The 17,198-nt window shown below is 36.4% G+C and overlaps 1 pseudogene; it reads right to left on the minus strand.

Moving 5' to 3' along the window:
* Nucleotides 1–1,986: 1,986 nt before the first annotated feature.
* Nucleotides 1,987–17,198, minus strand: part of LOC103734195 — a 57,250-nt pseudogene continuing 42,038 nt past the window's right edge.

Genomic DNA, 17,198 nt, shown 5'->3' on the forward strand with positions numbered 1-17,198 from the left:
TTGTGCAAGTGTCTCTAAAATAGGATGAGTCCTTTGGGTTTATGCCAAGGAGTGGTGTAACCAGGTCATATTGGTAGGTTAATTTTTAGTTTTTTAAGGGTTCTCCATGCTGCTTTCTGTAGGAGTTGCACAAATTTGCAATCCCACTAGCAGTGAATGAGCCTTCCCCTTTCTCTACCTCCTCATCAGCATTTGGTATCATTTGTTGTCTTGATCCTAACCAATCTAATTGGGGTAAGTTGATACCTTAGGGTGGTTTTATTTTCATTTCCCTAATTACTAACGACGTTGAACACTTTTTGCAATGTTTCTTGGTCATCTTTATTTCTTCCTTTGAGAATTTTCTGTTAAGATCTTTAGTCCATCTTTTCACTGTGTCATTTGCTTTCTCTCTTCTTTGTTTTTTGAGTTCTTTATATATTCTGGGTGTTATTCCTCTGTCAGATGTGTCACTGGTGAAATTTTTTCTCATTCTGTGGGTTATCTCTTCACTTTTTTTATCATTTCTTTTGCTATATAGAAGCTTTTTAGTTTAATGAGGTCCCACTTCTTGATTGCTGACACTAATTCCTGAGCAACTTCTGTCTGATTTAGAAAATCATTTCCTACAACTATATCTTGTAAGTTACTGCCAATATTTTCTTCTAATACATTGAGGGTTTCCAGTTTCACATTGAGGTCTTTGATCCAGTTGGAATTGACTTTTGTGCAAGGTGAAAGATAAGGATATAGTTTCATTCTTCCACCAGTGGAGATCCAGTTTTGCCAGCACCAATTGTAGATGCTCACTTTCCTTCATTGTGTGTTCTTGGCACCTCTGTCAAATATCAGGTAGTTGAAATTGCGTGTACTCAGGTTTGGGTCTTCAATGATGTTCCATTGATTTATGTGTCTACTTTTGTGCCAATACCACACTGTTTTTATGACTATAGCTCTGAGGTATACTTTGAAAGTATGAGTCCACGTTACTCTTACAAATTAGGCCCGAATTTTGTTTTATAATTTTAATTTTAATTTTAAAGATATATCTAGGCATTTTTTTTTTCTTCCAAGCAAAATTTGTGGGCATGTGAACTACTCAACATTTGGCTAACTGTGAAAAGTTCCTTTACAACTGTCTTTAAAGTTGGTTCAAGAAAGTGTCTATAATTCTGTAGTGTATATTTCTTTTTTAAAAAAATTGTTTTTATTGAATTTTTGTGTATTTCAAAAAGAACATCTCAATCAAACTTAATCATGTTTATACATCCTTCTTCACCTCTGGCATTGTCCCATAGCACCCCTCCTGGAATTCATACATTCTATCCTTTGTGTTAAGGCCTCTTGGGTCAAGTTAGTGTCCCCAGAGTTCCTCAGTGCAGCTTCGTTTACTGTGGTCTAGTCATCTAGTCATATCATCTGGAGTCTCTTGCTTTAAGAAGATCAGATCTTTCTTGCCCATCAGTTCCCAATCTTTCTTCAGATAAGGTTAGGGCCTGCTGTCAATTTCCCCAGTTCTGTGCTGGATTTTTGTCTGCTTGAGTTGCATGGGCCTTGTGCATGCTGACACAATTGCTGTGTGTTCAAAGAACTCTTTGTGTGGCAGTCTCTTATTGTCATTGATTGGTTAGTTCACCTTCCTGAACCTAGGGGATAGTTTTTCTATTGATACAGCTCTACATTAAAATTACGGTAACGTCTTTCTCATTGGTAAATTTTCTATCTTCTTCAAGGACTCTTTTAAAAAATATCTCCTTGTCTGTTCATTATATTTGATTATTTTGTTTGTTTACATCAAGAATTCATGAGCACAAATAGTCATATTCAAGATGCCCAGCTAGTCTTATGGCTTCCATATGCCAGTTTCTTACACATTCATCCAACAAATGCTCTATCACTATAGCCTGTAGAGCTTCGAGTCTTGCAGGATCATAATCATGGGTTTCACATCCTGTTTTCACACCCCAAACTGTTGGTTGCTTTGTAGCACTTCTAGGTATTAGGTTCTTAGAAGACTTTTCTCATGTTGGAAAGCCATTGTTGCATTTTGGTGTCATCTGTTTCATCAAGTTCTGTCAAGATAAAGTTGAGGTTTTCATAGCCTCTCTTGATCTTAGCTCTGTCATCTTTCTCATAAAGGTGCATGGCACAGTGAGGGCTCTCCACTTCTATTGTGTTGCTAAAGTTATGAAAATCCACTTGGTATTTCCCTTCCTTCATTTTGGATACTATGGGAACCAAACAGTAACACCAAAACACATCGTCTGGGACATATGATGTATGTATTTGACAGGGAGCACTTAAGGATTCCACTGTGCCACTTAAAAAGACCACTAATTCAAAGTCCTGTTGGGAAACTGTTTCTACTGCCATGTAGAAGATGGGTCTGTTCTCAGTGATGTGGAAGATTGTCAGTAGAGAGATGAAGTCTTTATTTTCATTTCCATTATCTACTACAAAGTTGATATTGACTTGATCTAAAATAATGGTTTCTCTTTCAGGAGTGATTGCACTCTTCAGAAGTCCACCACACATGTGGCTGCTAATCAAGAGGCGCTTCCGATTATACTCAGATTATCCACTCACCACATTCTTGCTGAGTGTAATGGTCTTGGCATGTTTTGGGGATCTGGAGATCTTGGCTGAGATGGTTCCACACATGAAAGAATTGATGATCTCTCCAAAAGTAGACTGGAATATATGTAGAAAAATGGCAGTGACCATTGTTCTGTTACAAACCTGAATCCATAACCTATGGTCACTTGAGTTTCCAGAAAAAAACAGAAAACCTAAGGTCATACCATTGATGTTCTCCATACAAGTAGCACAATTATCAGATGGACAGAATGCTGTAAGTTCTTTATGAACATAGGCTACCACATACCTCAAAACCCCAAAGAGGAACGAGCTTTCCAAGAAGGCTTTGATGAATGTCATTTCTATCCCCATTTGAGGTCAAGTACAGCTGTCCAGATGCTCACAAAAACATAAACCTTGAACATAAACCTATGTCCATATTGTCACACTCTATGTTTCTCCTTTCATCTTTGGAGACCAGCCTTGCTCATTGCTGAGAACATACTTTCTGTCAATGTCCTAATCTTCAATTACCATTTCTAAGACCTAAATTTATCCTTGGAATCCCCATATTCTTCATCACACAATATAATTCCAGAGATGAATTGAAAAACAACAACTTCCAAGTTTTTCTTCCCACCACTCTTCTCTGGTCTCCTTGAAATTAACTTCAATCTTAAAGGTAAAAGGTATTTTTCAATGAAGTTGAAGAAAATCATATGCAACTGGGCTGAATCTCTGAAAGATGTAACCAGGGACCTTGTTCTGCTCTGGTTCTGCTCAGCAGTATTTGTGCACTCCAACAAAAGAATTTGAAAAAAAAATAGAGTGTAGTACATAGATTATTACCTATGGTAGTGTAGAAATTAGAATTTAAGAAAGTGAAGGACTCCTGAGAGATGGGGGTACTGAAGGGGTCCTCAAGAATTATGTGTTATTTTAATACATAAACAGCACAATTCTCAACACTGGTTTTTAACTTTTTAAAAATTATTTAATAACCACACAATCAGAAGAAGCATTTCATTACAATAGCATTGACATATTCAATAACAATTTCCAGAGCTAAGATACATCTCCTTCAAAATTGGCTGTAAATTTTTATGTTTACAGTTGAATTAATACAATTATACAATATTGTACTGAGTATAAACCCTAAGACAAAAAATTGAATCAGGTTTTAAACCTTAAAAAAGATCTCCATTTCACTATTAAATTACACAGTTTCATACAGAAAAACTCATTTTCAATACAATTGACACTGAGATGCACATACATTTCTAATCTCTATATATCTGATTATTACTAGTCACAGTCAGTTACTTTCTGAGCTCCTTGGCATCTGAACATGGATATAAACTCATCAGGTAGATTTCAGTGATAATGTTTTTCACATCTACTAATCATTAATGAGCAAATTTTTATGCTTTTAAGAATTATTATTTTTTAAATTTTTTTAAATTAATTAATTTACTTTTACACCCACTTCCCAGATAACACCCACCCATAGCCTCCCTCCCCCCACTAGAGCCCTTATACTCTTATATCCCTGATACTGTCTGCTGTGTTGTCGGCACCCCCAGCCATTCCGCACTACTTGCCCTTCTGGTAAACTAGTCAGCCTATCTAGAGGTCTTTGTTTTAGGAAGGTCAGCTGTTCCTCATCTAGTGATAATCAGTTGTCAATATTCCTTTGGATAACATTGGGGTCTGCTGTTCATTTTCCCACTTCTATGCTTGGTTACTATCTGGGAATCCCTTTGGCCACCCTGGCCAACAGCTCAAAAGAAGGTATCTCCTATCTGGCCTTGTTGCTTGTTATGTAGCCTTCAGCTATACATATGGTCTCTTATGGAACTATGTTGGCCCCTTTAATCTTTGGTTATACTTTCTTTTTGGGTGTTTAAGGCCATACAGTTGGCCCAGACAAACTGATTTATTTTTACTCTTAAGGCCATTTGAGGATCTGTTTTTCAGGGGTCACATGGGTTTGGGAGGAGCCCCTGGCTCCTTTCTTTTACCAGTTCCACCTATATGAAGAAAAGTCAAAGGTCCTGCTCGAACATGGTTGGCTTCACTTGGAAGCATGGAGGAAATGATTCCTCTGTGTTGACCCTCCTCTTTATAGACTGGACAGTGGTTCAAGTCCGTTTGTTGGGGTCTCCTCGGCCTCCTTGATCAAGAGGACAGGTGACCCACCACCATTAAAGAACATTTTGAGAGATGCTCATAGTCCCCTGGAACTAGTTGACCTAGGAGAACAGGGAAGAAAAAGTGTCCTTTATGTCCCTCTGACCAAATTATTATAGGCCACAAAGTATGTCTGTTAAACACCCAAGAAGGTTAGTTCCACCAGTCTAGTATTTTTAATTACTGTGTGTCATGTAGATTAATATTGGGCAAAGACCAGTTGTTCTCAGATAAACCTTACATAGACATATATTTCTTGATCTGCTATGTATAATTTGTCAGTAGGGTGTAGGAGTAATATGGTTCCCTCTGGTCTTCAAAACTAGCTAGGTATTGTTTATCTCTCGCATTGTCTCACCCCTCCATCATGGTTTTCCCACTTCAAATAATTCAAGAAGTAAAAAGTTGCAAAACTGATAGAGAAAATGTCTGCGTAATCATATCTGATTTTGGGAAGGTTAAACATCACATAATTATCATAAAACCTTATGAGAAAGGAAATTAACATTGGTTAAAATCTAAGACCCATACAAAAATCTTAATTTAAAACTCCTCAATATTATTCTTCATTTAGAAATATTGTCCAGAACCCAACATTATAGTGAGAGGTGCTGTTTCTTAGCTTTGTAAGGTCTACAACAGTTGCCAAATCTATCTCTGGTGGAATCTTTATTATTTTATCATTTTTAAAATTTATTATTATTATTATTATTATTATTATTATTATTATTAATTTTTGTGTTTTCTCTGTATGAGTGTTTTCCCTGCATGCATGGAAGTGCACCTGTGTTGTGGAATCTCCATGGAAGCCAGAAGAGAACATCAGATTCCCTGGAACTGGAGTGATGGACAGTTGTTAACTGCCATGTGGATGCTGGGAACTGAACCTGTGTCCTCTGGAAGAGTAGCCAGTGGTTATAACAGTTGTCTCATCTCTCCAACCCCGAGAATTCTACTTTTAAGAGTTGTGATATCCTTGTCTGAAGAATATTTTACAATTTGGGTTACTTGATATCCTGTGAATGATCACTGACTGTACATTTTTGGCAGAATCATCAGAGGGAGCATATTGTGCTTCCTAGTGCATCATTTGATAAGGGTCATGACATTAATATATCTAATTACTAGTGATGCTGACCTTTGTGCTTTTTTAATATGGATATCTGCTAGGTTTCTCCAACGTAAAGTTACTGAATTTCTCTTTGGAGTTAATAAAGTATTGAGATATATACTTTAATATCATGAAAATCAGTATCTAATTTAGCCCCTGTGACTTTAGTGTCTGTACTACTACTATAATAATGATTTCTTATTTTTCTTCTGCACCTATTCTATTTTTCCCCTTTTTACCTGCTTAACATTACCCTATACATTTTCCAACTGTAAGCCAAATTCTTCCCTGGGAGACCCACGTGGTTCTCTGGCCACTGACAAAGTGCATTCCCTTCATTCGGGTTCTTGTATAAAGTTTATAGAGTCTAAAAGAAAGTCACTTACAAAGGCATGCACCCATGGGTTCTTTCCCTGTTATGTATCAGCTGAGCTTTTGAGATCCACTGTCTCCAGCTGGCCACCAGTGCCCTGCCCCCACCCCCACCTCTCCCAGATGGCAACTTTCCACTGGTTTCTGGCTTCCTCACCATCTGTCCTTAGGCCCTCCCCTCTGCCTACAGAGTCTCTTGAGTTTCAGTGCTTGTTCTCTCAGAAGACATGCCTACCCAACACCAACATTGACCTAAAAATATTTATTGTAGTTTTGGAGTTGCAATATAGTATTTTTTTGTATTTACTATTGCTTCATGTTTGGTAATAGTAGATGTCTTTTATTAGCTTATCTCATCTAAAAAAGTTCTCAGCTTTTATTGAATATGTGGCTGGCATTTTATGCCATGTGATACTCCAGATCAGTCTTCCATGTTCCCTAACCCAGCTATGGAAAAGATCCTTTTTCCAAGAAGCCTTGCTTTGTTGTGTTAAAAACTTTTTTTTTCCTTTTTGAGACAGGGTCTCCCTGTAGTCTCAGCTGACCTGAACTCACTATGATAGATCAGGCTAGTCTTGAACTCATAGCAATCTTCCTGCCTCTACCTCCCAAGTGCTGGTTGATTAAAGGCATGTGCCACCACACCCCACGTTCCTTTAATCCCAGCACTGGAGCGACAGAGGAAGGTGAGTATCTGTGAGATAAAGGTCAAACTGGTCTACATGGTGAGTGTCAGGTAAGCTGTAGCTACAGAGAAACTCTTTCTTAAAAACAAAACAAGCAAACAAACAAAAAACAAACAAAACCAACTTTCAGAAGCTAAGATTTGATATTAAATGTGCTCATTAGTACTAGTGGGTCACTGATTCTTGACTCTGTCACTGGACAGTGTTAAGGAGAATAAGTTAAACTGATGCATATATATACATATATATATATGTATATATAATTATACATATATATCTGTATACATCTGTACTTCCATATCGATCATGACTTTATTTTGGAATTTAAAAAGGTTTATATTAGTGTCTTTTTGCCTTTCTCCTTTACCTTTCTAAACAATAGGAAATTTTCTATTTCTTCTGCACAGTATAATTAGTTGCTGTTTCTATAATATGTTTAGTTTATTCAATGTATGCACAAAACGTAATTTCAGAGTGAGCTGCCTGTACTCTTGTAAGGCTATCATGGTTTGCCAACCAAAGCACAGCATGTGGATGAAGTTCCTTTTGGATGTGTCCTAGCTCAGACAGTTCTAATTCCCCTTGATTCCCTTCAGTATAGAGTGGAACTTTATCAATATATCAACTGTCCTCTAAAGAAAGTCAAAGAATTTTATATGAATTAAATATTATGAGCACAGGCAGCAGTCTTAGATACCTTAATTTGTATTATTTAGTTTTTGTGTTTTTAAGCATTTTTATGCTATTTTATAATGAAACTCAAATATAAGGTAGAAGTTAGTGAGAGAGCTTAGAGTGTGTTGCTAACATTTTAAGAACATCTGGAATTCATCGCTTTCTCACAATATTAAGAATGAAGAATAAAACAAATATTAAAAGTGGTTCAAATCTTTGATGACGTTAAAAGCAAGAAATGGAAGAAATGCACTCATTAGACCTTCTTTGAATTTTAGTAGCAATAATCAGTGTATCTGTGTAATAAGTACCAATTTTTCTTGATGTGAATGCATTGTTAATATGCTTGCATTTAACTATGCTGAGAATTTGACTAGTTTTTGCAAGTGGCAGCATAATTTCTTGGGAAAATAGGTATTAGGTTGTGGAAACATTAATAAAACTTAAGAAAATTTCATTAATGATGTCAACATATGACTCTAGTCATAAGGTCTATGTTTATTGCAAAAATAAAGGTGCATTTAAGTCATAGTTTTGCCATTTATGTTGAACACTAGTTATGTATTCAGTGTTTAATTAAGTTTCATCTGCATGAAGCAGAGTGAGTGGATTTGGGTACATATAAGCCAATGTCTGACATCCAAATACTAGTGTAGGAATTTTCTTAAACTACATTAGGTATTGTGCAATTCTTCAATATGAATGTAATATGGTTTACTTATTGATGTTTAAAATATTTGTTTACATTTTAAGCCACAAGATTCCTTTCTGTTTATGTTTTTTCCCCTTATCATGAATGGATACTTCTGAAATTCTGTAATGGAAATTATGAATCAATTATTATTTTCTTGGATAACTGAGGTTTTGGTTTGTACAAATATTTTAAAACCTTAATAACCATCCTTTTACTTCTCTTCACATATAGTGCAACTTTTGGAAAAGCTGCAATGGATCTATCAGATGGTCAAGGATAAGGACTCTTGCTTCTCCCATTCATCCCTTATTCTTTAAAAATAATAATATCATGTTCACATTTAAAAGAGTGGGTAAAATGGGAATATTTAAGTGGGAGGGGCAGAAGAAGGGTTATACAAGGAATTATGGGGGTAAAGGAGAAGAATTAGCTCAAGAGAGGTGGGACCATAAGAAACAGTTATTATCATGGGGAAAATGTGGATAATTTAAATGGGGAGGCATAAATGGACAATAAAACAGAGAGAGGAGAGAAAAATAAAGCCTAGTTAGCGTAAAAACTTGAAGGAACCATTTTATTCCAAAATCCTACTGAAAAAAATACACACACAATATCTCTACATGAGTCCATGTATATATCTGAAGGGCACATAACAAGCAATGATGTCAGGCAGGAGAACCTCCCTTTGATTTGCTGACCAGGAGACTCCAAAACTTACATAGGCTATTGTCATAGCCCTTGATTTCATCACAGAATTTGTAGGTTACATGCCACTGCTGAAGAGAGGACATATTTTAGACAAAGGATTTGGAGCAATGGAGCTGGAACTTACCTGGAGGTCACCTCCCCTGAAGCCTAGCTCTCATAGTTTTGGAGAGCACTATGCAAGTTGCTAAGGGAGAACATCAATTGATTGTCCAACTCTAGATTTAAAATCTAATAACCACATCAGTGATTTGCACAGGAAATAACATTGGTGCATTACTGGCACTTTTATCTTGGGGGTGATAAACACCTATCTAATTGGACTTAAAGCCCATTCGATGAGAGAAAACCCATGGGTGGTTCTGTAAACATAGTCAAATACACATGGCTAAAGAGGTTATAGGTCTTAGAGAAAACCCTAAGGCTGTCACATCCCTAGACAAATGTAATTTCTATGTGCAAAATATGAATCCTAAAAGTTACAGATAAGTTTCCCAAACACCACTCATCGAAGAAACTTCTTTTGCAAAAGACAGAGTTTATTACAGAGTTCCACAACTGGTCATACACAGAGATTGTTTGTGAATTTCCCAAGTCTAAGTGGCACATCCACAATGAAACCTCTACACCAAAGGTTCACAGAACATAGAACAAGGGGTAAAGTGAACACAAATGCATCTCTCAACTGTCATCAATGGAGCTCCCTCATGCTACAGGGGGACATGAACACAAAAAGTCACAAATGGCCAAAGCATGGAGAATAAGAATCTGTAGGATTAGAGTCCTTGGACAGGACTCTACCCACCCAGGGCTCAGGGAACATTGCAGAAGAGGGAGCAGAAAGATTGTAAAAGCGAGGGAGCAGGTGCATGACCATTTGAAAATAGAGTGCTCCTGGGACCTTGTTTACATGAATCTACAGCAATAGCGACAGTATGCACAGGATTCATGCAAACTCAAGTAGAGAAAATTCCAGAACAGAACTATAGAAATGGTCAGCAGGCCTGAATCTTAGTCAAAGAATTATTGGAAGTTGATTACTGCCCGGTGAGGAGGAGCTGATCTCGTGAAAGGGAGGAGCTCTAGGTAAGCTGACTAACCCTCAGTGGATGAACTTTTACTGAGGGAATTCTGGGGACACTAACATGATCCAATAGGACTCCACACAAATGACAGAATGCTTGAATTGCAGTGGGGGTGGGCTATGGAATGGTGCCAGAGGGGAAGGGGGTATAAAGATGATTGAGATGTTTTGTGTGAAATACATGAAAATTCAAGAAATTATGATATATATACATATATAAACATATACATATGTATATTCTAATATTTTAAAACATCTTATAGCTACACCAGACAGTATATCGAGTTTAAATGCTGGTTGTGCGGCAGCAATAACACATACTGATGCCGGAGTTCCACCAAAGCAATTCTGATTTAACGAATCTAAGGTGTATTCCAGGCACTGCTATTTTTAAATCTCTGCTAAGTGGTTCTGGGATGCAAGCAAATTTCACAGCCACTGCGTCGTGAGTTCTGTTTCACTTTCCGTAGCCTCTTTTAGAAACGAAGGACACTTTGTCCTGATAATCAGCATCTCTTTCTCTGTCATGATCTCGTTATATTCATTTCCGTTTATGTGTTTCACAACCAAAGATTATATTGAGAAAAAAATATGGTGAGCTGCACTCAGCTACAGCAAAGCTTTCAGGTGGCATTGTGAACATTTACACTGTTCTCCATAAATTTATGCAATTATTTTGTGTCAAAGGAATACAAAACACTTTTTTTCAGGAGCACAGTAACTTAGGCTCAACGAATAATGAGCTGCTTTTCTCAAAGAATGTCTGCGGATATGTAGGCACTCAGTTAACAGACCTTTTCATGTGCCCAAGATTGTTTACTAGTTACAGCATTCTCTCCAGTGATAACAATGCATGTAGTGGTTTTTAGATTCTTTGTTCAGGATAAACTGTATCTTAAATACTGGGAAAACAGTTGAGTTTTAAGATTTTCTTATTTAATTCCATCTTTGGACAGTACATTAAAATGGTTTAATCTATTTATGATCAAGAAAAATTTTGTATTGATTGTTTTAATTGGTTTATTAGTATTAACATAGTTGTGACAAAGTAGTCATTAATAAAATTACAATTGTTCTCACTGGGAACCACTGAGTAGAATATAATTCATGGAGATTCCATTCTTTATTTCAAGAAACCCATTTTTGTGGAAACAAGCTTAATTTAAAGCATTGCTGGGCTGCAAAGATGACTCAGGTATCAAGAGAGTTTGCTGCTCTTGCAGAAGACCTGAGCTCAATAACCCACACCAACATCCCAGGAGCTCACCCATTCCAGGAGATCCAGTGCTCTCCTCTGGACTCCAAAGGCATGTACATATACCCACATAGTCACACACATTTGCACATAATTTAAAAATAAAATAAGTTTTTAAAAAAGACACATGGCAAGTGGAGTTGGTTACTGAAAGCTGTATCTAAATTTGAACTTGCAGGAACTAGAGACTTGGCTCAGAAGTTAGGAGTGCCAGCTACTCAAGCAGAGGACCTGTGCTCACTTCACAGCACCTATAAGGCAGTTAACAACAGTCTGTAACTGCAGTTCCAGGGGAACTGATGACCTCTTCTGACCTCCATGTGCACTGTATGACATGGGTGCACTTACATATATGCAGATAATATACATATACCTAAAATAACAATAATAAATAAAATAAAGCTGAACCTGCGATATGATTATGATTTAGCTAGATGAAAAATGTTTCAAAATAAGCATCCTGGAATTTGTCGCTTTTCACAGCACAGGAACTGTATCACATGTGAGGACACATCTTTGCACTTTTTGAGGGCATACCTAGTGTTTTTGAGAAATCTTAGAGGCAGTTTTTGTTGATATGATGATTGTTCCTGTCCTCATTATGAAATGAAGAAATAATTTGATTCTATTGTGTGATTTTAAGGAGAACTAATCGAAAAAGGAAATATTAAGTTTCAGTATATTAAGTCATTTTAGAACACAGCTATTTAGAAAGTAAAGAACAAAATAAACAGGCTAAATACATGAGTATTAAAATGCACAATGGAAGTATATTTTTCTTTTAATTCTTAAGATAAGGAAATTTTTGCTACATTTATATTTGTTGATTTTATGATTTCAAGATTACTTACTATGATTTCAGAACACTTGTTTATTTCTACTAATATAAAATTCACCTTTAATTTGCAGACTAACACATATTTTATTCTATTTCATTATTTTCCACTTAGTAAATAAATGTAAATATGTGTGGTACAAAGTAAATAAAAATAGATTGATAATAGAATCATAATGGACAAAAAGAATACTATAATCCATCTAAACATAATAACACCACATAAGGAAAACTTTACTCTTATCAGATGATCATCTAAATTTCAAAGTCAAGTGACCAACTCTACCTCAACTCTCTCTCTCTTTTTCTCTTTTACAGTGGTGGGGGTCAAATGCAGAGTCTTGTGCATGCTAGTCAATTGATATGCCATGAGCTGCACCCTCAGGCACGTATTATTTTTAATTTCATTACACTATATTGATACATCAGAAATCACTTTAATGTATTTATTACCTAATTTTCTTAATTCTGATTTAGAGTACAATTATGTGTTATTTGGACACACACTATTTTCCAGTTCCATAGAATATTTTCAAATAACACAATGGGAAACTAAATCAGTGTAGTGGTAAAATGGGAGGCTTTAAGAGGAGAGCGCATTAGGTGTTGGAGTTATAGACAAAGCTGAGCCTACAAGATCTTGTAAATGACTATAGATGTTTGTACTGCTTTAAATACTGCAGTATTGGATGGTTTGGATTAAAAGATGCCTGTGTAGTTTGTTTAAAAGCATCTCTGTTATATCTGTAGGAAACTTTTCATCCATTAAGTGAATTTTAAAATCACCATGCAGCTAGCCACTAGGTATGGTGAGATTGCACTGGAACCTTTCTGTCATTCTTCCTTTGTTCTGAACAAATACCTTTCAGGTAGATGATGTTTTGTTCAGCTTCCTTTATCAAGAGGTGTGGGAAAATTTGTGCACAACAGGCCACTTTTTTCAAAAGGGGCACTGCATTCTATCTACTTATCAATCTTTGTTACTGATGGAAACACAGGGGTATACAATAATTGCCTGCTTCAATCAAATACTTCTCTATAGTGATTGAAGATTTCTGATTCCCTGAATGAACACATGCATCAGAGCTATCTGTCTTTTTTTTTAAACCACTTGCCTAGTTCTGGATTGTCAAGGCCAAGAGATCAAATTCTCTTATTTTCCTCAAACCACAGTTATTTTGAAGCTCCATGATACCAATTTAATCCATGCTTATTACATTAACATGTAATATCTCATAAAAATTATAATGAACAAATTCCCTAATAAGGTATTTTACTTAAGTTTCACAATAAAAATAAAGCTTACAATTTCAGTCTTCATTTCATTATATTGTGAAATGGTTATTGAAAAGCATTAAATATTTAATTTAGATTATAATTTTCTACAACATTGACTAGACCTTCAGGAAGGAACCAGAGTGAACACATTGAAAGTGACAGCAGATCTCTATGATACCTATTTTGGGGGCACAGAATAGTGATTTAATATGTTAACTCAAACATTCCCAACTGTCTTCTCAACCACCAATTTCACCGTGGCATTTTACTTGAACTGTCAGTCTGCAGTGGTATCTTCTGAATGCAAAACACTTAGGTTGCCTTAGGCTTCCTAGAACCCCACTCTATTATTTGGACTAAATGTTTCCAGTTTGGTTTAATTTTTGCCACAGAGAAAAATGCTATAAGGCAATATAAACAGGCTTTGGGTGAAATGCAATACACTCAGAGTAAGTGAAAGCCATGCAGAACATGGAGAGGGTTCAACAACACCATGTTAGCTCTTTGTATTCATGTTTAGAAAACTGTCTTATGTTTGAATTTCCCTAAAAATAGGGTAGAAAAAGATGATGCTACTATGAAAAGTGAGTCTATTACTATGTGACTCATTTATTTTAAGCCTGGAAGAATATTGTTTCAAATTTAGATAACTACTTAAGGAAAAAAAACATATGGCATTTATAGAAATGCCAAAGTTCCTGTATTGATATTAACTCCAGCCAATCCTTTGTCAGTGTGTTTAACCAGATTTCAGCTAAAGTATAGAAGGCTTGAATCTCATACCTATACAAGACTGTGCAATACTCATATAAAATACATATAGGGCACTAGCTGGCAGGGAAAAGAGCCAGAAGCTTGGGTGGCTTTGCTTTTTGTGAGGAGCAGATGGGCTGTACACCCGGGGAGCTGTAATATGCACGTAGTTGAAATGAAACCAGAGTCACTCAGCAGAGACACTTTCAGAGTAAGCCTTCTCCTGATCCTGCTGTCTATTGTTTCCCTTCTGGTTTTCGTTCTTTTTCTTTTGTAGGCTTACCTGTGTAAATATTGAATAAGAATGCATCATGCAAAGTTTGTACAGGATTCTTTAAACTTTCAAATAACTTTTTGGAAAAATTAAGGTAGTCTGAATGTATGAAGATTCGAGCTATACTCAAGAGAGCAATTTTGAGGAAGTAGAATGTTCTGCATAACGGGTTTTCTGATGATTGACTAACTACCAACTACCTGTTGTTGGGAAAGGCACTCTGCCTGAGCATTACCGACTCTAAATCAGGAGCTCAATGACTGTACGTCTTACTTAGAATAAAGAGCCACGTGGTTGTATTCTCCTTGTCAGACTTTTTTCTGACTGTTTCTATTACAACACTCTCCTTAGTGTGGTTTGACTATTTTAAAGACTCTACCTCTTTTGCAATACCAGAATTTAACTCGGTGAACACTTAGCTATTCCAGCTTGTGCAAAGTGCCCAGCACTTTGTGACGAGAGACAGAGAGACAATCTCTGTCCTCTAGGAAGTACCACTTCTGAGTCACCTTCAGAGCCTTCTGACAGACACTCAGCCCACAGCACTCTTCTCCGGGGCTTGATTCCTATCATTATCTTGGTCATTTTCCAGCTTGAAATTCTCCAGGAACGCCTTTTGCTTTCACAATCAAAATGAAACTCTCTGGAATAATATTCAACACATCGCATAAGCGTGCCGAAGTTCAAAAAAGAAACTGACCTTTGGGCAGTGACTGAGAGTTGATGTGAGCAAGAATCCAGCATGAGGAGCTATCAGAACAAGCTCAAAGGAGGCCCTGGTCCATCCTCCAAGGGCATCCTGGGAATGGCAGGGGTTTCAGTATCAGTTCTGCTACACTGCTGCATGTCCATACCTTTCACCTGGCTGTGCAAAATTGTGCCAAAAATTTGAGACATCCAACAGGCAAAACATCAGTGATAAAACTCATAATTTGGCAAAAATGGTAGCACACTTTTATACACAGTCTATCAATGCATAAATTTTACAGAAATATGGCATTAAAAATAACATGCAGTTTTCTTGTAAATAATGTAAGAGCAGCAGTTTGTAAGTCATCATAAAATGTTAGAAGGTGGATTTTCTGAAACTAGGAGAATTTCATAGTACCAGATGGGGATAGGTGTGGTTCTTTTTACATACGGTTAACTGAGTGAGGTGTCTGATAGATTTGTGAGGTTAATGTGTTTCAGTATTTTGCCTGCTTCTACATAGCTGCTTTGTGTTGGATGCACTGTTTTGTGTTCACCTGATTTTTTCTCATAGAAAAATTTCGACAAAAGCAAGGGAAATTTGGCATTATGTTTAAATTGCTGCCTATTATGTCTCTAGTATAAAAACAAATTCATGGTCTCAAAACAAGTAGCATGACAGAATTGAATGCACCTTGAGAGTATTTTAATAGTTCTGTGAGCCACCTGCTCATGAATTTATAACACTTATTTCACAATTAAAAATAAAAGGCTGAAGATTCTAAGGCTGGCTTAGAAGAACACTTGAAACCCTTTCATGTAAAGGGCAATAAGTCAATCAATGCACAAGTATGCTGCAGGGCATTAAAGCTTATGAAACAGGAATATAAAACAGATTGGGGGAAGGAAGTATCCTTGAAAAGGAAATGGCAGAGCAAAGCCATCAAGGGGTGAGGCAGTAGGGAGGAGATGAGAGCATGTCCTGTCATCTTGTGCTTAGATGTGCTTCTGTTTATTTTCAATTAGGCAGAAGTAGAAATGAGTCGTCTCTGAGCTACGTTTGTCACCAGCATTGCATCTGAATGCAACTCCATTTTGCATGACTTATAAATTATTTATTTTCATGTTTTAACATAAACATCATGACAAAGGTGGTTCACCCTCCCATTAAGATGCCTTAATGTAAAAAAAAAAAAGCCTTAATGTAGATGTGCAGAGATGGGCATACAGAACTACTTGAAAAAAATCCCTTTGGTGACAGCAAGAAAAACATTACCTCAGCTGTCAAGAAGGAGAGGGAAGATCTAGGATCTGTGGCAATGGCTTTTAAGCACATAATCTCCTCACACATAGTTATGATATCTAGCTTAATGTGATGATATGTTCCCTTTAAATATTTGTCAGATCATATTCTTTTGAAAATATATTTGAAACATGACTAGAAACCAAGAAAGTAATATCAAAAATGGGACTGTTTCACATGGTTTTGAGAATAGAAAGCAGATAAGTGGCCAAAATTCATATAGTTTAGTAAAATTGAAATCAAAAACTTGTTTAAAAATTCCTATACAATAAAGTTCCTTTTAATTGCTCATACTTATCATTGCTTTTGACATTTAATTTTTACCTCAAATCTTACTCACTGTGATCTTTAATAACGCCTTAAATGCACCTGTTTTTTATAGGATAATGTGCTGTGATAACATAGAAATATTTCCTAGTTTTCTCTATATCTTTAATGTAGATAAATGCAGCATAAGGAATGGGAGAAATGGAGCCTGTGAGAAGGGCAGTTCTTGGCCTGGTGCTATGGGTCATTCCGAATTCCTGGGAGCAAAATGGGATCCAGAGGCAGAAGATTACATCAGGAAAATGAAAGGGAGGGATTTTGTCAATATAGTGTGGCATACACAATGCTTTTTATAAAATGAATTTTTGTGATGGTTGTACAACATAGTTTTTGGTCCTTTGATCACCTCCACTCTCAACACCTCCACCACCTCCCCAATTTAATGTGCTCTGATATATATATATATATAT

This window comes from Nannospalax galili, unplaced genomic scaffold, assembly GCF_000622305.1.
Source record: "Nannospalax galili isolate Female #2095 unplaced genomic scaffold, S.galili_v1.0 scaffold550, whole genome shotgun sequence".
Taxonomy (NCBI): Eukaryota; Metazoa; Chordata; class Mammalia; order Rodentia; family Spalacidae; genus Nannospalax; species Nannospalax galili.